Here is a 22513-nt window from a genome sequence, read left to right as displayed (position 1 = left end):
GGCAAAGTTAGAGAGGTCGAGGAAGAGCGACAGGGACGGATAGGGACAGGTTTCGGCTCTGGCTTCTTATGAGTCTCTTTAAATGGGGACTGTGGGAAGCCAGTCAGAACATGGTTAAGACAGGGAGACATTGGGGGTGGAAGGAATAGTGAGGAGGGTGGAAGGAGATTTGAGGTGGAGGATGAAGAGGGAGGAGAGGAAGTGGGGGCAGCATGCTGCCCGGGAGAGGTGGAAGGGGGGTTTTGGGCTGGGATTGATTTAGATGGTTTAAGGGGATAGATTAGGGTTGGGGTGATAGGGAAAGGTAGTGGTTAGGTATGACGGGGAGGGAAGATGCTCCCCTGAGGTTATGTTTGGTGTGTTATTTGGTCATTTATAAATGCAATGGATGGAGAATGAATGATAACTATAATTTTGTATTGTATCAATGGCATTGATTGTAATCAATAATAAAAAATAAAAATAAAAACTCTTCAACAGTTTAATATCTGATACGTCCCCCATCGGGGGACTACATATTAAATGGATTTTTCTAACAGGGAGTCGGAAATGGGGCTTGCTCCGTCCACTCCACGCATCGACCCGGTATTGCAGTTCCTCTGGGAAGGGTGCAACACTTTTCTCCCATTGTCAAGGGGAAAAATACAAAAAGCTATGTGAAAAGCTAGCAGAAGAAGAAGGAAAGAGAAAAAAATAAGAAACATTCACACTGAAAGAAGGGCGAAGCGCCCTTCATGGGAACCCCCGTTTCCAGCCATTCCCCTGCAAAGAGAAGGCAGCCATTCAGGTTTTTCCCTTGTGCCGGTTGGATTTAAAGATCATCACCGTGCACATTTACAATCCCTATGTGGGAGATGACAGATTCGGGGCTTTCCTATGCCGGTTTGGGAAAGTGAGTCCTGGGGTACGGTACCTACGGGATCTGGTCAGGGAGGAGACAGTTCCGTGTCGGACTGAACAGGGATCCGGAAGGTGTCCATAAGTTGGTTCACCCACCAGCCTATTTCTCCATTGGAGCGGACCGGGGTTACCTGTTTAATTCAGACACTGCCGTAGCTTTGGTCATTTGGCCACGGGGTGCAAACTGCTGAAGTGCAGAAACCAGGTCAAGGCGCAAGTCTGCAATGGCTGTGGGAAGCAGGGCCACTTGTTTAAAAGACTGCCCAAATAGACAATGGACCTATGCGGAGGCAGCCGGTGATGGCCTCGAGGAAGGTGCTGCGGGCTCTCCTCTCCGGCCAATAGAGGAAGTTCTTAAGGAAATTTGAGTGGCAGCAGCGGAGGTGGCGAAAGCCCCAGGGGAAGCTGCAGTAAAGGAGGTCCGAAGGGGACTTGAGGAGATGGAGCTGCTGACTGGAGCCTGGGAGGATAGTCTGCTGAGTGAAATGTCAGACGACTCGGCTACCTGAACCATTTCGTGAAAGATGAGGTCGTCTTCGGCTAGTGGGTCGACTGGATAGGTATCTTAGGACAATAGAGAGTCCGGGATGGTGTACAAGGGGAAAAGGAAGAAGAGGAGGGTCACTGACCGGGTGGTGGTGGAAAGCACAGGAGGCCATTGGTGGCCATCTCCAACCGGTTTACAGTGCTGAACCCTGATACCGGGGATGAAGGGTCAGATGTGGGGGCTGAGACCCAGGATCTAGTTGTTTTGAAGTTTCTTGCACTGGTGGTCTATGAAGCCTCGATGGGGGTGGTCTGGGGATCAGGTCCAGGGGTTCTGTTTGGTTCCTGCGCTTCCTGGGACAGGCACCTCGGAGATGGACACCAATCCTGAGGAGGCTTCAATGGACTGTGCACAGGTACTGTCCGGGGGAGACCACTCTTCCAGTCCTGTGCAAGCATCGCAGGTCTGTGGACAGGTACCAACCTGTGTGGACTCCTTTTCCAGCCCTGCCGAACAGTTACCTGGAAGGGGTGAATGGCTTTGGGATGGGGGTGGCTCCTGTCTGACAGACTGCATTGAGACCCTGGGTGATCTTGTTTAGTTCCTTCCTTTGTATGGCCCTTTTTACAGTAGTAACAGTGAATGTAAGGGATTAACCTTTGTGTTAGGGGGCAGTATTTATTTTTGGAAAAAAAAAACGTTCCCGTTTTAAAATGGGATATTTTGTCAGGAAAATATGCATATAACTGACAGCTTTGGATAGAAAACACTAACGTTTCCAAAACTGTAAAGATATTGTCTGTGTATAACAGAACTGATGTTGCAGGCGAAAGCCTGAGAAAAATCCAATCCGGAAGTGCCCCAGGTTTTGAAAGTGCTGCGTTCCAATGACTCCCTAATCAGCTGTGAATGTACCATCAACAAGCTTACGCTTTCTACGTATTCCTCAAGGTGTCTTCAGCATTGTGACGTAGTTTTACGCATTTCTGTTGAAGAATAGCTGTAGGCAGCCACATTGCGTAAGTGGTCACATGGTGGCTCCGAGAGAGATTCTCGCGTAAAATACAGAGGTAGCCATTACTCCAATCGGTCAGAGTGAAAAACGAATTGTCCCGACTGATATATTATCGAATAGATATTAGAAAAACACCTTGAGGATGGATTCTAAACAACGTTTGCCATGTTCCTGTCAATATTATGTAGCTAATTTGGAATATTTTTCGGCGTTGTGGTGACCGCAATTTTTTCAGCCAAACGTGAAGAACAAACGGAGCTATTTCGCCTACAAAAATAATATTTTGGGAAAAATGAACTTTGGCTGTCTACCTGGGAGTCTCGTGAGTGAAAACATCCGAAGTTCATCAAAGGTAAACGATTTAATTTCATTGCTTTTCTAATTTCCGTGACAAGTTTGCCTGCTGCTAGCAAGGCATAATGCTATGCTAGGCTATGATAAACTTACACAAATGCTTGTCTAGCGTTGGCTGTAAAGCATATAGAAAATCTGAGCTGACAGGGTGATTAACAAAAAGGCTAAGCTGTGTTCCAATATATTTCACTTGTGATTTTCATGAATAGGAATATTTTCTAGGAAGATTTGTGTCCGTTGCGTTATGCTAATTAGTGTCAGATGATGATAACGGTCCCGTTCACGGGCTGGGCTTCACTACAGGTTAAGGGATATGGGGAAGAAAGGGGTGTTTCAGTACCTTTCCTGTGTCTCCTTCCAGGTTCTCTTTTTACAAGAGGTTTATTTAACCTCTCTAGGCTATGCGGGACGTTAGCGTCCCACATAGGCTAACATCCAGTGAAATAGCATATCGCAAAGATACTAAATGCACAATTCGTAATATTAAACATTCTTGTAAATACATGTATCTAACATCATTTAAAAGCTTCCTCTTAATCCAACCGCAGTGTCAGATTTTAAAAATGCTTTTCGGCGAAAGCAATCCTTACAATAATCTGACAACAGCGCGCCACACACACATATTACTAGCATTTTCCAACCAAGCATTAGCGCCACAAAAGTCAGAAATAGCAATAAAATAATAAATTACCTTTGAAGATCTTCTTTTGGCAATACAAAAGGTCCAATCTTCACAATAAATGGTTGTTTTGTTCGATTAAATCCATTTTTACAGCATAACACGATACATTTTGTAAACGGCTTGAGTCATGAATTCTGTATCCTTCACCTTTCAACGAAACGTTTGATGCAATTACTCACACTACATTTACGTTTATCTAGTCAGGGTTGGTTTCATTGTAATCCTCTGTTTGTTAGTAACATAACCATACATGATGGTTCTTTTTACGGGGCGTATTGACCGAAAGGAACTGATTTGAACACACCAAACAATGACCTCCTGCGCACCAATGATATCACCAGTGCTTCTTTGAATGACTGTATTTCTGCCCAATCACCACTGAACGTCTTGAAATCTAGCTTGGTAGATAGCCAATGAGCTGAGGTAAACGGCAATATCTAATGTTTATATCCGGCAAGACCAGCTCTTGAACGAAAGTCGAGCGTAACACAGCCATTCGCCATGGAAATTTCTACCCGAAGGAGACACCTTGTCGAAGCAGTATTGAGTCGAGAACATTTTCTGCTATTTTATTGAAAGAATTATGGCGAGTAAATCTGGAAAATCAAAGGCAAAATCCAGGTATACAGATCTACATGATATTATTTACGAGATTGATAGAAAGTGACCCAGAGTTATAAGAAGATGTATCAGATTGTGAGACAAGTTTGGACTCCCAATTTCAGGAGATATTTCTGTATGGAGAAGATGCAATTCTCGATTGATAAGTAATTCTCATGCCATTGTTTGAAATTAATATCAAATATTATTCATTTGAGTTGGAGATATTTTATTTTATTTGACATATGTTTATATATTCAGTAATGAAATGTTTGAAGTGGCTCCACATGGCTCTACATTGTGGGTGTGTGTCTGTCTGTAAATATTAGATGTGTTTTATCTAAACATGGAACGGAACAGAACCTCACCTTAGTGATTTATGTTCCCTACTCTGTATATAATCTGTGTTTCTGTGTCTTTATTTCACAGTCCCTCCGATTCTGATTGAGAAGAAGAAGAGCTAAACCTGCAATCAGAGAGGAGAAGGGTCATTGGCACTCTGTGCTGGAGGAGGATGTGTTGCCTACACCTCCAGTATTCAGACCGAAAAGGCCATCGGGACCTCAGCTGGATATAACCTCCAAGTACAGTCCCATGCAACTTTTTCAGCTGTTTTTCACCTCGGCAGTTGTTGATTCCCTGGTGTCGAACACAAATAAGTATGGTGCTAAGAAGCAGGCAAGAAAGAAAGAGGGATGGAAGCCCATTTCCATGTCAGATGTTTGTCAATGGTCATTTACATGGATCTTGTGAAGCTAAAAACCCTGAAAGACTACTGGAAAACCGTACCCCTCTATCAACTGCCTTTCCCCTCCACTGTCATGTCATATCATGCAAAAGGTTTCTGACAATCTCACAGGCGCTTCATATCAGTGACCGAGAAGAAGAGAGGCACAGCAAGGTTTGATAGGCTCTGCAAAATAAAACCTCTACCCTAGCATCGTTGAGGCCTGCAAAACCTATTTTCAGCCTGCCCAGAACATTTCCATCGATGAGAGGACGGTAGCTTCAAAGGTCAGAATTGGCCTAAAACAATACATGCTTAAGGGACATGGGGGATGTTTGTTTTTTCAAGGGGGTGGATGAAGGGAGAGTCCAGATGGGGGTTGGGAGGGTGCACTCTTCTGGGGTGGGGATTTTGTTTGGTGGGTTCTTTTTCTGTCATACAGGGGAGTGTTTTAGTAGTTGATGCAGACTGGAGTGGGCACCTGCTGAACCTCGAGGTAGAATATATATTTTTTTGTTCCTGCTAGATGTTGGCGTTACTAACAGAACTGTGGTTTTGGGCGGGGATTTCATTGACTCCTTCGAAAGCACTGGAGACTTTAGCCTACCCTATTTGGTTTCTGTGGTTACATTTTTTTCTTTTAGGGACTATTTCAGAGTCAGTGACCCCAATGGGGAGGAGGGTATGACATGGGAAATCTCAAGGGGTTCCCGTAGTCTTATAGATTTTTTTTTTTTTTTTTTTTTTAACCATCTGTGCCAGTCTCGCAAGTCACCGTTTTTACAGCCCAGGTAGTGTTCTCGGTAGAAGTGCCAATTTTTGGCAGAGGTTTTTGGGAATTAAACTGCCACATTTTGGCATATCTTTCTTTTAGGGAGGCTTTTAAATCCCATTATGAGATATTGGGTGACCTCAAGCCATTTTTTGGTTCCCTAGTCGAATGGTGGGGGTGTGTAAAGCGCAATGTGCGCACCCTGGCCATTTCGCATTGTGTCGCTACGGCCCGTACAGAAAGGGAGGTTTTTCAACGGCTTCAGGGGGAGCTGGTTGCCTTGGTGTCAGCTGAGAACAAGGGTGAGGGGAGTGATGTGGAGAGGATGGAGGTTTTAAAAAGTAAGTTGAGGCTGTTTTTTCAGGGGAAGGCCAGGGACTTTCTCTTTAGGTGTCAAACAGACAAGTTCGAGTTTGGGGAGGCTAGCAGCTCATATTTTTTAAAACAGGTTAAAGTTGACCATGCCAAAGCAGGTATTGCTCAGCTGCAAACAGAAGGGGGGAATGGTTTCTGACCCCAAGGGCATGGTAGAAGCAGCGTCCTCCTACCAATAATATTTTAGGGAGAAGGACATAGATTGTTCAACAGAACATTTCTTCTTAGGGTTTTTGAGGGAAAAGGTTCCCCCGGAGGCAGCCTCTGATCTTGACCACCCTTTCGAGCTTGCGGAGGTTGAAGCTGCTTTGTGGGTTTTACCAACCGACAAGGTTCCAGGTTACGATAGGCATCCTCTGGAGTTTTATGTTACCTTTTGGAAAATTTTGGGCAGAGATTTTCTTTCGGGAAAAAAAGGAGTGTATCAAGGGTTCTGGGGTCTTGACACTGCTTTTCAAGAAAGGGGAAAGTATAACCTAGGGAACTACAGGCCCATTACGCTATTGTGCGCAGACTACAAGGTGGCAGCCCATGTCCTAGCGGGCCGCCTAAGGAAGGGACGATGCTCCCTGGGTTATAATTTTGGGTTTCCGTTTGTTTTGTGATTTAAATGCCTTGTTTTGAGTATTTGTGGTGGTTTGTTTTTTTTGCTGAGAGTTTTAATAGAACCTTTTAAATCATCTGATGTCTTTGATTTTAAATTTTAACCATGAAATTAAAGAAGGAAATGGCATTTTTAGCAAAACAGAAAAGTAGTGGGTTATTTTAAGAAGTAAGGAGAGGGAATTAGAAGGGGAGAAGTGTACGAGACACTTTAAGAAAATAGTTAGAAAGGGTAGGACAATGACAGGATTAAAAACAAAGATGGGTTTTAAAAACAGATAGAGGGAATACAAGAAGTAGTCGAGGATGCTTATGGGGAACTGTTTGGAGTAAAATATTTGTGTGAGGAAACCATTTTAACATACATTGACAGGACCTTACTCAACACCTGACAATGACAGAAATTGGTAAAGGACAGAAACATCTTAAGAGGGGCAAGTCACCAGGGGAGGACAGCCTCACCTTGGAGTTTTATCTGAACTTTTGGGATGTCTTAGCCGACAAACTTCTGTCTTTACTGACTTTGAACAACTTGACAAACTACCTGACAGTTTTAGAGTAGGGATTGTGACTATTTTACACAAGACAACCTGGAGACCGATTACCCTTTTAAATTTTGACTGTAAACTTTTTACTAAGGTTCTAACACTCAGTCTTCTGTTTTAGGGAAGGTGATCCACCCGGACCAAACCTGTGCCGAAGGAAGATCACGGACAGCCTGATACTGATCCGAGATGCCATCTGTTATGCGAGAGACAGAAACTTGCGGCTTGTAGTCCTAAATTTAGATTTTGATCGAGCCTCGCACCAGTACCTCTTCAAGGTACTGGGAGTACACTGCGACGTCTATCAGGGCTGTCTGTTATCTCCTCTTCTGTTTGTGGCCTGCATCGAACCACTGGCACAGGTCTTGAGAAGGGACCAACGGATGAGTGGGGTGGGTATCCCGGGGAGTGGGGAGGATGACCGCCCAGTGTGTTTTTTTACATGGACGTCGTCAACCTTTTATCTGTCGACAGGACCCTGGACAGAACAGACTGGTACGGACGAGCCTCTGGGGCGAGACTGTACAGAGACAAAACATAGGCCCATTTTTTCGAACCATGGGCAGACCCAGACTTAAACAGACTACCACTGACTGTTAAAATGACCTACATAAGGGTACTGGGGGAAAGTTTGACAGGGAGGGAGGAGGAAGCGGCAAATGGAGTGGGATCCTGGGGACAGTAAGACAAACTCGATTTTTAATCAGTTCTGTTTTTATCCCCCCACGAAGAACTCTTTTAGCACTGGAACAGATGCAGTTTTACTTCCTGTGGGGAAGCAAGTGGGAGAGGCTGAGAGGGAGGTGGTCAAGAAGCCCAGGTCCAAGGGGGGGAAAGGCTTGCCTGACCTCTACTTGTTCCTGGGCAACCACTACACAGCGTTACATCTGACACTTGCCACCTCCCCGGTCAACAACAAGACCCAGGCCCTCACGCAGTTCTGGCTGGGATCTTACCTCAGAACCCTGAGGCTGATCCCAGTCGACCTGCGAGCCCCAGTCTCTTTCCTTCTCCCTGCACACTATACCCAGCTCCAGAAGTTAAGACATTTTTAACTGCAAAAAAAGGCAGTAACCGTTTGAGCTATACATCGTGCTCTTCTCTCTCTTTTGCAGGAGCGGGAACCAGTGTGTCCAGTGCACGGGCTTGCTACAGGCGAGCCCACAGCGGTTTGGCGCAACGTGGCCCATCTGGCTCTGCTGAACCGTCAACGGGACTTGTCCTGGATTGTCACCCACGAGATCCTCTAGGTCAGGGACGTTATGCAGTCCCGGGGCATGGAGAGGACACCCGACCAGGCTGCGGCCAAGAGGAGTCGGTGAGGCACTTGCTCTGGGAGTGCAGAGCTGCCAGGGGCCTGTAGAAGGAAGCACTGTGGTCCTCCCACAACCTGCTGGTAGCAAAACGAGTCATGTCCACCCCCCAGGCAGTGGCCATGGTAGCCACAGTAGACCTGGAGTGGTACAGAAGGGGGCCTCAACCCAAGGCGAAGGGTTCCCCACAACACCCGGCCTGACAGCGCTGCAACGCCTAGGGGAGGGATCTCCTCTGGGCCCCGAAGGACAGGACGGTTATTGAAATGGGAATAGCACTTTTTTAAACAAAGTTTGTTTTTAAACATGGTTTTACTTTTGTTAAAACATTTGTACACAATTGAAATGGCTTTTACAGATTGGATGTTTTACAAGAAAAAATACATTTATTCATGGTTGTTTCTATTCTTTTTAACATAGACTAACAATTTAAATGTAATATTCAAATGCTGTTTTTATGTGTATAAATGTTGTACAAATATAAATGAGCTGTTTTAAAGGGAAATGTCACGTCACTTAAATAATAGTAATATTAATCATCTGTTCTGTGTGTATTTTCTATGACAGTTGCTGCATTTGATCGGAGAGGCAATCATAGGATGGAGTTATTTGGTTAAGTGTATTATTGTTGTTCTGTTTCGCAGTTATTTTATTTTGTCCTGGGTAAGGAGGTGGTCTGCTAGCCTGGTATGCGATCTCATCTGATCTTGGAAGCTAAGCAGGGTCAGTGATTGAAGTTTTTGCAGGCAAGTTGGTTTTGTAGGAGAGGGAATTGTTCACTGCTTTTTGGTATATATATTTTGGTTGGCATTGGTTTGAATTTGTTAGAATTGTTTTTTATTATTAGTTGAGTTGATTTTCACCAGCTTATGTTGTTGGGGAAAGGTCTCTGTATAACCAGATGGATTACAATGGCTTCTATGACCACCGCGAGGAAACTGAAAGAGTGCAGGACATGAAGTAAATAATCATGGTGCACCACCGTCGAGGGAGAAATCCTATGATAGGGCTTGTATTGTGGAGGTGGATATCACTGGGAATCGTAAACTAATGATGGAATTGCTGCGAGGGATAGAGAAGGCATGCTGAGGAGTGACAGGGTGCAGATGCAAGGGGGATCAGGAGTACTAGATAACGATGTCGCATGTCCATGGGAAGGAGTAACTGATGGATGGACTGAAAATCAAATCGTGTACGATAATGGCGAGGAACATTTCATCGGATGACCTGGTGGCGTCCTTCATGAATTTATCTGTGTATATTAGCGATGATGCTATTGTTGCCAAATTGGAAGGATGGGGTGTGTCGGCGGTTTCTGATTTATAAGAAATTATGGCTGGTAACGGAGATAGCGGATGTCACAAGATTCTGCAAGGTCCGGTACACAGACGTGATGCACTCACTACCGTATTCTGCAAAGTTCGAGATGTTGGAGGGGGCTGAATAATTCCGTGTGATACACGACAGGCAAGTTAAAGTGTGACGAATTTGTATTCAGCCTGGCCACGTAGTCCGGAATTGCCATGATTTTTTTATAACGGAGATGCAGAATACAAGGGCATTATGCGAGAGTGCGTCGCGAAATTGGGAAGACCTTGCAATGGGTGTGGTGAGAGGCATCCACTGCACGTGTACTAGGCCGACAGACGGTGATGACATGGAATAACAGGAGGTGGTGGTAGAAGAGAGTGTGACGGAGGAGAGGACGGGAGGGAGAAAAAGGAGGCCAGGATGGTGAAGGAGAAGAGGGTGATGAATCTACTGTGGCAGATGGAATTGGGTCTAGCATGGAAATGAGCCGGAGGGTGGAGGAGGAGTGTCGGCCACGGATCTGTCTGAAGGTGCAGGGGATGCTGATCATGAACGTTTTATATCTGACGCTAGTCCTAAAAATATGGAGGTGAAGGGTGAATCCTCGTAGAGTAAGGACTCTGTGCGTGACGTGTCCTCAGATGAAGTCCAAAGAGGGAGGAAAGAAGCGAAGGAGGCTGGTCAAGATCAAGAAGAAAAAGACTGGGTCTTGATGATGGAAACAATAAACATCATACTCATGTAGGAGTTATATCTGTCAAATATTAATGAGACTAAGAGATATGGAAAAGTTAGACCAGACAGTAAGCCTACTTCAGGTTATTTCATGCCTTCAAGAAACACTGGCCTGACAGTATGGTGGATGGAGTAAGAAAGCGATGGATGGATTTGCTTTATTTTAATAATGGTAGGGAGAGGACTTGTGGGGTTGCTATTTTAATTAACCTCTTACAGCCCCCCCCCCGCTACTTTGTGCAATTTCCGCCTGAAGACATACTCAAATCTAACAGCCTGTAGCTCAGGCACAGAACCAAGGATATGCATATTCTTGGTACCATTTGAAAGAAAACACTCTGAAGTTTGTGTACATGTGAATTGAATGTAGGAGAATAACACACAATAGATCTGGTTTAGATAAAACAATGATAAAAAACATAAGTTTTTGTTTTTTGTATCATCATCTTTAAAATGAACAAGATAAAACAAACATTCAGATAGGATGATGCGGACAATTTTCGGTGAAAAATACAAGAGGGCAACAGTACTTGTGCAAAGTTTCAGAATGATACCTTCCAAAATGAGTGCGCTACATGAAATTGTGTGGGTAAATGTATATTGGTTGGGGGATTTTAACGTTTGTTTGTCTAAACTGGAAACGTCAAGGAGTGCATTGTTGTGCCCTGATCTGTCTAGGCTAGTCTTGCTGGGGGTAATGAAGGATAATTTAGTGATGTATGTCGGGGTATGCATCCAGGTGAGAGAGCTTTCTTGAAGAGGCTGGTTGTTTTAAACCGTCTCAGGCAAGCCGCATTGATTATTGTTCAGCGGCTGTAAATGTGGTGCAATATGTTCACAAGATTAGGTATCATTTAAATGTTTTATGTGATTATGCCGCTCTTCGGCTCCTGCTGGGTCATAGTGTGTCTACTAGAGGGGGTGGTGTATGGTGTTTGAAAGCTGAGCTACTAAAATAAGAAAAATATTGATATGATTACCGATTGTATTAAACAGAGAAATGTTGAGTGGTTTAAAATGTGTTAATATTGGATTGTGGTGGGATGGTCTAAAAGAGAAGATTAGAGGGTTGAGTGTTGACGACGCAAGACGGAGGAATTTTATTTTAAAGAGGGAGCGGATAGCTCTGAATAAACTAATTGACATTGAGCTGGAAAAAGTTGATAGGGTGGAGGGTTATGATGTGGCAGGCTTTATGAAAGCTCAGGCTGCTGTACATAACATTGAAAAGAGTGCATGTATGGGGGCAATGGGTCGGGGGGGGGGGGGGGGGGTGGCGATCAAGGCTGTGGTGAGAAGGTTTTATTGATGCAAAATTACCTGATGCTGAACGGAAAATGTATGGCAAAGATATGACGGTTAAGGAGATATTGGAGGACATCTTGGACAGTAATAGGAAAAAAAGTCTGGGATCAGATGGGCTGAAAAGTGAGTTTAATCATCAATTTGTGGATATTTTAGCACCTGTATTGTTGGACGTGTACATGGAACAGGCACAGATAGTTCCAGAATCATTGTCCGCAGGATTGTTAAATATTATAAAACCAATGGAGCAGGGAGAAGCTGGAAAATTTGAGGCCTTTAAGTTCACGGAATACTGATAAGATTTTGGCAAGGGTTTTCGCTAACCGTGTTAATAAAGTGATGGGGAGTATCATATCTGAGTCAGACGTACAGCGTTCCTGGGAGGGATATTATGGATATTACTTGTACAATAAGGGATGCTGTTCGACATATGACTGTTGAGGGAGGCATAGTGCTTAGCCTAGATTTGAACAAGAAAACTAACTTGTGAAGTGTGAAAGTAGGCATGTAATGGAGATGCATGGATGAATTTAAAATGTGTGTAAGTGTTAAAGGTGCATCTAATCAAAAACAAATAAACCAGATCACAAAACAAAATGGTGCTTGTGGAGAGAGAGAGAGAGGCAGGACTGGGCACCAGGACCTTTTATCACCTAGTTGATCCCAAACCCAGGTGCAACTTGTCACCTTAACGACCCAATCAGATCCACCTGTCCCCAATCTGCAAATATAAACACAGAGGAGGAGGCAGGGAAACCGAGGGGGTATAACACCCACTCCTATGAAAAGCAGGAACTAACAAAGACCTGAAAAAATGCACAAATACAACTGATCAAAAACCATAACCAATAAAGGTTCAGACACAAAATAGTATACAAACCATAAAGGTAAGAGGCCCACCGTATGCCCATGATACCAACCCAACCAAATCACCTGACCCCAACCAACCTCAGCAACCACGGTACCTGGAAGCAACAATTTAAGAGAAAGAAATGGAGACCAAGTGACAGGAGAGCAGAAGCCAGAGCAACAGGAAGGACAAAATAAACCCTGTAAAGACCACCAACCGAAAATAAAAACAAACAACGAAGGCGACCGAAGATCGACGAAATCGGTGCACGTTAAAGCACATTATCCACACTTTTTACATGTCGTACATCCAAACGCCTGCAGGAACAAACACCAGCCCATAATCCTGCTTTTTAGGCAAAGCATGGTGTGCAGAAAAGTAAGTGGGTTGTGGTCAGTGTAAACCACAATAGGAACCACACACATACCTCAATATGCTTCAATGCCCAGATTAAAGCAAGGGCCTCTTTCTCCCCCACTGAATAGTTAAACTTTCAGGAAGAAATAACTAACAGGATGTTCAACACCCCCATCTGCTTGAAGCAACACTACACCTGCCCCTACGTTACTTGTATCCACATATAGGCTGAAGGCAGTTCAAATCATGGGGCAGCCAACACAGGGTCAGAACTAAGAAGCAGTTTCACATTTTCATAAGCACTCTGACAGCAGGAAGACCAGATTAAATCAGCCCTCTCCTTCAACAGATCAGTCAGAGATGCTACAACCATGGAGAAGTTGAAGCAAAACCCCCGAAAGTACCCAACCATACCTAGGAAGCGTTGCAGCTCCTTCTTGGTGGTGGGCGGTGGAAACAGATTGATAGTGGCCAATTTAGCCCGTACCGGGAGAACACGATCCTGCCCGACCACTCTGCCGAGGTAGTTCACTGTTGCCTGGACAAACTCAGTTGGCAAAGTTCACAGTGAGACAGGCCTCAGCCAAATGTTCAAATAGAGTCCGTATCTGCACAAGATCAGGCTCCAAAGTGTCACTATAAAACAACCACATCATCTAGATAAACAGCACAGCTTTCAAGGCCAGAGGTCACCCTATTCATTAGACGCTAAAACATAGCAGGAACATTGCGTAGGCCTCAACTCCTGACCGAATAGGAGAAAAGACCCGAAGGAATAATAAAAGCAGATATTTCACGATCTCTTGATGACAAAGGCACTTCCCAGTAACCCTTCAGCAAATCAAACTTGCTGAAAAACCGGGCAGCACCAACCTGGTAAACACAATCTTCCATCCGTGGGAGTGGGTAACAGTCCGGTTGTCAGTGCAAAATCTAAGAAAGTATGCCATAAGATTGTTTGAGGACAGTGCCCCACATCAACATTTTCCACAATCATAGGTTTCATTAAATATTCACTTTTGGAGAGACGATATCTCTCACCCTGAAAGCGAGACTTTCCTGTCAAAAAATGGCAAAATCAAATGGTCCTCAGTGGCATATCACAAACAGGGAAGAATGGCAGAACATAAGGTAATGTAGATGACCCCAGGACCTACAACGTATGCCGTTTCCCATGCCCATGACATGGACTCAACATTCTACCTGTTTATCACACCGGCAAATATAAAAAAAATCATCCTGGACATGACAAATCTGGAGATAGCTGGAAAGGGATGGATGATACTGACCTGCATGCCTATATAGGGCTGCTAATCTTAGCAGGTGTATACATGTCCCGAGGTGAGGCTGCCGCTAGTCTATGGGATGCAGGGAGTGGAAGGGCCATTTTCCGTGCCAACATGCAACTAAAAGTATTTCACACTTACTCAAGACTGCTACGATTTCATGACCATGAGTCAAGACCTGCAAGATGTGGGACAGACAAACTGGCAGCCGTTTGAGAGGTCTGGGAAAAGTGGGTTGAGCGGCTGCCATACCTCTACAAGCCAGGTCCTGACGTGACAGTGGATGAGCAACTGGTTCCATTCAGAGATATTAAATATATATATGTATATACAGTATATATATATTAAAAGTGATTTTCACCACTGACTTCTGTGACTGTTTCTGTGTGACACTGATACTAATAATTACCGATGATGCTAATCTCTTCTTGCCAAAGGTCATTGTCCTTTCCGGCAGTATATGCCCAGCAAGCCAGAAAAATATGGGATCAAGTTATGGGTGGACCTGCGACACCAAATCCAGCAACGCTTGGAAGATGCAAGTCTACACCAGGAAGCCGACCAGTGGAGGCCCAGAGAAGAACCAGGGGATGTGGTTTGTGCTTGATGTGACAGAGGGACTGAGGGGTCACAATGTCAAGTGACAATTTCTTCACTTCTTATGAACTCGGACGGCAGCTCCTGAAGAGGAATGTCACCATGGTGGGCGCAGTTCGAAAGGACAAGTCTGAGCTCCCACCTGCACTGCTTGCGTCAAAGGAAAGAGAGGTCTTCTCATCAAAGTTTGCCTTCACGCCCACTACCACTCTAGTTTCCTACCTCCCAAAGAAAAACAAGAATGTGTTACTTCTGAGCACACTGCACACAGAGGCTGAAATTAGCCATCGCCAGGACAGGAAGCCAGCCATGATCCTAGACTACAACTGCAACAAAGAATGTGTGGACAACCTAGATAAGGTGATTGGAACGTACAGCAGCAGAAGGGTGACTGCCCGCTGGCCCCTGGTCATCTTCCACAACATCATTGATGTTTCCTCCTACAATGCCATTGTGATATGGAGAGAGATCAACCCGAGCTGGATGCCTCGTAAGCGCAACAAGAGCAGCTGGGAAAGGCACTTGTAACTCCATTCATCGAAAGAAGGGAGCATCTACACTACACAGACGCATCTGCAGCAGTTGTGAATGCTGTTCAGAGGGCTAGATCTCATGAGCAACCTGAGGAGCCCCCAGCCACTTCCCCAGCTGGGGCAAGTAAGAGGAAGAGGTGTCAGATCCGCCCACCAAAGAATGACTGTAAAACACATACTGTGTGCTGCAGGTGTAAGAAATATATCTGTAAAGGCTGTGTACATGCATACTGTCACACATGTGCTAAATGGGGGTTTAGTCAAGGCGGGTCGAGCACACGGGGTGTATACAGAATGAGAACAACGGGAGGGTTAAGCCATTTTGCCACTACTTTGGAAGTATACTTGGGGTCATTTGTCCATTTGAAAGACCCATTTGTGACCAAGTTTAAACTTTTTAGGGATAGAGGGCAGCATTTTGACTTTGGATGAATTGCGTGCCCATAGTGAACTGCCTCCTACTCTGTCCCAGATGCTAATATAGGCATAGAAAACCCTCTGAAGTTTCTAAAACTGTTTGAATTATGTCTGTGAGTATAACAGAACTCATAGGGCAGGCAAACTTCCAAACAGGAAGTGGAAATTCTGGGGCTGGTTGATTTTCAACTCCTCGCCTATTCACATCCCAGTAAGATATGGATCTGTTCACACTTTCTACGACTCCAACTAGATGTCAACAGTCAGTAGAATGTGGAATGAAGCCTCTAGTGTGATGTGGGGCCCGGAAGGCAGCTATTTGAGTCAGTGGTCTGGCAGAATGCAAGTACCTTGTTAGGCGTATTCCTCATCACCATGCGTTCCATTACTCGGTAGACAAAAAAGAATGCTCCGGTTGGAACGTTATTGGACATATATGATAATAACGTCCTGAAGATTGATTCTCTACTTAGTTTGACCAGTTTATTCGACCTGGAATATAACTTTTTGAAGTTTTCGTCCGAGTTTGCCTGGACCAGCGCCAGCTTTTGGACATGTGAACTAAACGTGCTAGTAAAAGTAGCTAATTGGACACTAGTAATGGACATTAACTTCTTGACGCTACCCATCCCTGTTGTGGGATCATTTTCATCAGCAACTGCTGAATAGCATAGCATAACAGTCAAATAATATTACTAAAAAATATTAATATTAATGAACTCATAAGTGCAATATTGCAAAACACAGCTTAGCCTTTTGTTAATCACCCTGTCGTGTCAGATTTTGAAATTATGCTTTACAGCGAAAGCAATACAAGCGTTTGTGTAAGTTTATCGATAGCCTAGAATAGCATTATGTACACTTAGCTTCAGGAAGCTTGGTCACGAAAATCAGAAAAGCAATCAAATTCACCGTTTACCTTTCAAAATCTTTGGATGTTTTCACTCACGAAACTCCCAGTTACACAGAAAATTTTCCTTTTGTTCCATAAAGATTACTTTTATACCCAAAATACCAGTTGTTGAGGAAATGGACGCCTCACAGCAAAAGTTGTGGGTGATTGTAATGGCTGTCTTCCTCCTCCTCCGAGGAGTAGTAAGGATCGGAGAACCAATGCGCAGCGTGGTACGTGTTCATGCTCTTTTTTAAAACAAGTGAACACTGAAACAAAACAATAAACGACTCGTGAAATAACCAACCGAAACAGTTCCGTGTGGAACACAGACAAAGAAAATAAACACCTACGAAACACAAGCGGGAAAAACGACACCTGCCTCTGATTGAGAACCATACCAGGCCAAACACAAAACACAACATAGAAAATGGAACACAGACAAACTCACCCAACTTACTCCCTGACCATACTAAAACAAAGACATAACAAAGGAACTAAGGTCAGAACGTGACAGTACCCCCCGCAAAGGTGCGGACTCCGGCCGCAAAACCTGAAGGGTGTGGGTGGGTGTCTGTCCGCGGTGGCGACTCTGGCGTGGGACGTGGACCCCACTCCACCATCGTCTTTGTCCGCCTCCTCAACCGGTGACCCTCGCCGCCGACCTCGGACTGGGGACCCTAGCAATGGGTCCCGAATGGACAGGAGATTCCGGCAGCACCGGACAGCTCCTGGCTGACGGACGGCTCCGGCAGCTCCTGGCTGAGGGACGGCTCCGGGAACTCAGGACAGACGGGCAGCTCCGGCAGCTCAGGACAGACGGGCGACTCCGTCAGCTCAGGACAGACGGGCGACTCCGGCAGCTCAGGACAGACGGGCGACTCCGGCAGCTCAGGACAGACGGGCGACTCCGGAATTGTGCTTCTCACCCTAACGGTTCTCTCACTGTCACCCAAAAGCAAATGACATTTAGGGCCAGGGTTAATTTTGGGCCTACTTTTTTCACGGTCTCTGCACTCAGAGCGAGCTATGGTCAAGCGGGGCATCTCGTTGAACTCGGCACGGCCTTGAGAATATGGAAATCCATTGCAGGCTATGTGTCTTTAAGCACCGCACTTTGTCACGCCATCCTTGCTGTGTGTGTGTGAGAGATAGCTTTTCTTTGACATCTGTTGGGAGAAATGACTGACTTACAGTTCATGAGGGTTGCCTAATCACACATATGAAGTTTTGAAAAGATCTGACCTTTTTAACCCTTTGAAACAGCACCTATGACACCATTTTAAGGCACTTCCGGTTTACACAGGAAGCTGAAAGTGAACACATATCCTCCTTGGGGTAGGCAATTATAGAATATTGAGTTAAGTCTTTATGTTAAGAACTGACTTATTTACGGAGGGTTTAGTGTGTGTGTGTGTGTTATCACAGAAATCTCGCAGAGCTCCGAAGCAGACTTTAAAAAGATTCATATGAACACGCTGCAACTGGATTTGTAACTGTTAAAAAAATATATAGATTTTTGAACATCACCAATTTGACATTGTACGATTTCTCTTAAATGACGATAGATAAACGGCTGTTTATTTTTTTACTGACACCGTAGGTTCACTTACTTTGACGTGAAGCGGTCAAATGATTTTTCTATTTTCATTTTTGACCTTTAATCCCAGAAAATGGACATAACTCAAAAAATGTTGAGGCCTAAACGCCATCTTGTTCGGGACCAACTGCCCATTATGCCAAACCTATGCTCACCAAGTTTCGTCTTCGAAGTCTTTTCCGTTTAGGAGATAAGGCCACGTCGTGATTCGTGATGTTTTGTACATTCGCAATATGATTCCATTCGCCTTCTTGTGGGATTTACCGGGACAGTGGAAAAATGACCAAAATTTGAATATTTTATCAAACGGAAACCGAATGTCCGAAAGAGTTCGTTTGATGACTTCCTGGAAGATCCGGCCCTGCCGCACAGCCCGACGCCGTCCGCAAATTTTACAAATGTTTTCGGACGTCTAGTAAGGGACCGTACATTTGCAATATGGACTTTCTCACTAACCATATGGCAAGCGTCAAAATGTTCCCTTAACTTCTTGAAATGAAAGCATAGGGGAATATCCAATTCCAGCTCCCATATTGGAATTCCCATGGCTTCCACAATGTGTCAACAGTCTTTGTTCTTGGCTTCAGGCTTGTAACTTCAATAACTGGTGTAACTTCCAAACTGGTGTACAACGACACCAGTTTGGAAATCTGTGTTTGCGCGTGCAATGAGGAGGACGCGCACCCGCTAATATTGCTTTCCTATTGAACATACTTCTTTCCGTATGAAATATTATAGTTTAATTACATTTTAGGGTACCTGAGCACTAACTAGAAACGTACTTTGACTTGTTGAATCAAAGTTTAGGTGTAGATTTTCGGATTGCTTTCTCTGCATGTTGAACGAGTGGATTACTCAAATCGATGGTGCCAACTAAATCGACTTTTTGGGATATGAAGAAGGATTTTATCTAACAAAATGACACTACATGTTATAGCTGGGACCCTTTGGATGACAAATCAGCGGAAGATTTTCCAAAAGTGAATATTTAATGAAACCTATGATTGTGGAAAATGTTGATGTGGGGCACTGTCCTCAAACAATCTTATGGCATACTTTCTTAGATTTTGCACTGACAACCGGACTGTTACCCACTCCCACGGATGGAAGATTGTGTTTACCAGGTTGGTGCTGCCCGGTTTTTCAGCAAGTTTGATTTGCTGAAGGGTTACTGGGAAGTGCCTTTGTCATCAAGAGATCGTGAAATATCTGCTTTTATTATTCCTTCGGGTCTTTTCTCCTATTCGGTCAGGAGTTGAGGCCTACGCAATGTTCCTGCTATGTTTTAGCGTCTAATGAATAGGGTGACCTCTGGCCTTGAAAGCTGTGCTGTTTATCTAGATGATGTGGTTGTTTTATAGTGACACTTTGGAGCCTGATCTTGTGCAGATACGGACTCTATTTGAACATTTGGCTGAGGCCTGTCTCACTGTGAACTTTGCCAACTGAGTTTGTCCAGGCAACAGTGAACTACCTCGGCAGAGTGGGCGGGCAGGATCGTGTTCTCCCGGTACGGGCTAAATTGGCCACTATCAATCTGTTTCCACCGCCCACCACCAAGAAGGAGCTGCAACGCTTCCTAGGTATGGTTGGGTACTTTCGGGGGTTTTGCTTCAACTTCTCCATGGTTGTAGCATCTCTGACTGATCTGTTGAAGGAGAGGGCTGATTTAATCTGGTCTTCCTGCTGTCAGAGTGCTTATGAAAATGTGAAACTGCTTCTTAGTTCTGACCCTGTGTTGGCTGCCCCATGATTTGAACTGCCTTCAGCCTATATGTGGATACAAGTAACGTAGGGGCAGGTGTAGTGTTGCTTCAAGCAGATGGGGGTGTTGAACATCCTGTTAGTTATTTCTTCCTGAAAGTTTAACTATTCAGTGGGGGAGAAAGAGGCCCTTGCTTTAATCTGGGCATTGAAGCATATTGAGGTATGTGTGTGGTTCCTATTGTGGTTTACACTGACCACAACCCACTTACTTTTCTGCACACCATGCTTTGCCTAAAAAGCAGGATTATGGGCTGGTGTTTGTTCCTGCAGGCGTTTGGATGTACGACATGTAAAAAGTGTGGATAATGTGCTTTAACGTGCACCGATTTCGTCGATCTTCGGTCGCCTTCGTTGTTTGTTTTTATTTTCGGTTGGTGGTCTTTACAGGGTTTATTTTGTCCTTCCTGTTGCTCTGGCTTCTGCTCTCCTGTCACTTGGTCTCCATTTCTTTCTCTTAAATTGTTGCTTCCAGGTACCGTGGTTGCTGAGGTTGGTTGGGGTCAGGTGATTTGGTTGGGTTGGTATCATGGGCATACGGTGGGCCTCTTACCTTTATGGTTTGTATACTATTTTGTGTCTGAACCTTTATTGGTTATGGTTTTTGATCAGTTGTATTTGTGCATTTTTTCAGGTCTTTGTTAGTTCCTGCTTTTCATAGGAGTGGGTGTTATACCCCCTCGGTTTCCCTGCCTCCTCCTCTGTGTTTATATTTGCAGATTGGGGACAGGTGGATCTGATTGGGTCGTTAAGGTGACAAGTTGCACCTGGGTTTGGGATCAACTAGGTGATAAAAGGTCCTGGTGCCCAGTCCTGCCACTCTCTCTCTCTCCACAAGCACCATTTTGTTTTGTGATCTGGTTTATTTGTTTTTGATTAGATGCACCTTTAACACTTACACACATTTTAAATTCATCCATGCATCTCCATTACATGCCTACTTTCACACTTCACAAGTTAGTTTTCTTGTTCAAATCTAGGCTAAGCACTATGCCTCCCTCAACAGTCATATGTCGAACAGCATCCCTTATTGTACAAGTAATATCCATAATATCCCTCCCAGGAACGCTGTACGTCTGACTCAGATATGATACTCCCCATCACTTTATTAACACGGTTAGCGAAAACCCTTGCCAAAATCTTATCAGTATTCCGTGAACTTAAAGGCCTCAAATTTTCCAGCTTCTCCCTGCTCCATTGGTTTTATAATATTTAACAATCCTGCGGACAATGATTCTGGAACTATCTGTGCCTGTTCCATGTACACGTCCAACAATACAGGTGCTAAAATATCCACAAATTGATGATTAAACTCACTTTTCAGCCCATCTGATCCCAGACTTTTTTTCCTATTACTGTCCAAGATGTCCTCCAATATCTCCTTAACCGTCATATCTTTGCCATACATTTTCCGTTCAGCATCAGGTAATTTTGCATCAATAAAACCTTCTCACCACAGCCTTGATCGCCACCCCCCCCCCCCCCCCCCCCGACCCATTGCCCCCATACATGCACTCTTTTCAATGTTATGTACAGCAGCCTGAGCTTTCATAAAGCCTGCCACATCATAACCCTCCACCCTATCAACTTTTTCCAGCTCAATGTCAATTAGTTTATTCAGAGCTATCCGCTCCCTCTTTAAAATAAAATTCCTCCGTCTTGCGTCGTCAACACTCAACCCTCTAATCTTCTCTTTTAGACCATCCCACCACAATCCAATATTAACACATTTTAAACCACTCAACATTTCTCTGTTTAATACAATCGGTAATCTTATCAATATTTTTCTTATTTTAGTAGCTTAGCATTCAAACACCATACACCACCCCCTCTAGTAGACACACTATGACCCAGCAGGAGCCGAAGAGCGGCATAATCGAATAAAACATTTAAATGATACCTAATCTTGTGAACATATTGCACCACATTTACAGCCGCTGAACAATAATCAATGCGGCTTGCCTGAGACGGTTTAAAACAACCAGCCTCTTCAAGAAAGCTCTCTCACCTGGATGCATACCCCGAAATACATCACTAAATTATCCTTCATTACCCCCAGCAAGACTAGCCTAGACAGATCAGGGCACAACAATGCACTCCTTGACGTTTCCAGTTTAGTCAAACGTTAAAATCCCCCAACCAATATACAGTTACCCACACAATTTCATGTAGCGCACTCATTTTGGAAGGTATCATTCTGAAACTTTGCACAAGTACTGTTGCCCTCTTGTATTTTTCACTGAAATTGTCCGCATCATCCTATCTGAATGTTTGTTTTATCTTGTTCATTTTAAAGATGATGATACAAAAAACTAAAACTTATGTTTTTTATCATTGTTTTATCTAAACCAGATCTATTGTGTGTTATTCTCCTACATTCAATTCACATGTACACAAACTTCAGAGTGTTTTCTTTCAAATGGTACCAAGAATATGCATATCCTTGGTTCTGTGCCTGAGCAGGCTGTTAGATTTGAGTATGTCTTCAGGCGG

General features: G+C 44.3%; 1 non-coding gene and 1 pseudogene across 1 annotated transcript; both read left to right on the top strand.

The window, feature by feature from the left end:
• Window positions 1-432: 432 nt before the first annotated feature.
• On the top strand, window positions 433-619 carry LOC118945570. Its single transcript, XR_005040686.1, has one exon. It is a non-coding gene; the product is annotated as a U2 spliceosomal RNA (small nuclear RNA).
• A 14025-nt stretch (window positions 620-14644) lies between these two features.
• LOC110509296 lies at window positions 14645-20760 on the top strand (annotated as a pseudogene).
• The last annotated feature ends 1753 nt before the right edge of the window (window positions 20761-22513 follow it).

Source organism: Oncorhynchus mykiss, chromosome Y (genome assembly GCF_013265735.2).
Source record: "Oncorhynchus mykiss isolate Arlee chromosome Y, USDA_OmykA_1.1, whole genome shotgun sequence".
Taxonomy (NCBI): Eukaryota; Metazoa; Chordata; class Actinopteri; order Salmoniformes; family Salmonidae; genus Oncorhynchus; species Oncorhynchus mykiss.
Note: the sequence above shows the minus strand (reverse complement) of the source record. Positions and strands in the feature narration are given on the sequence as shown.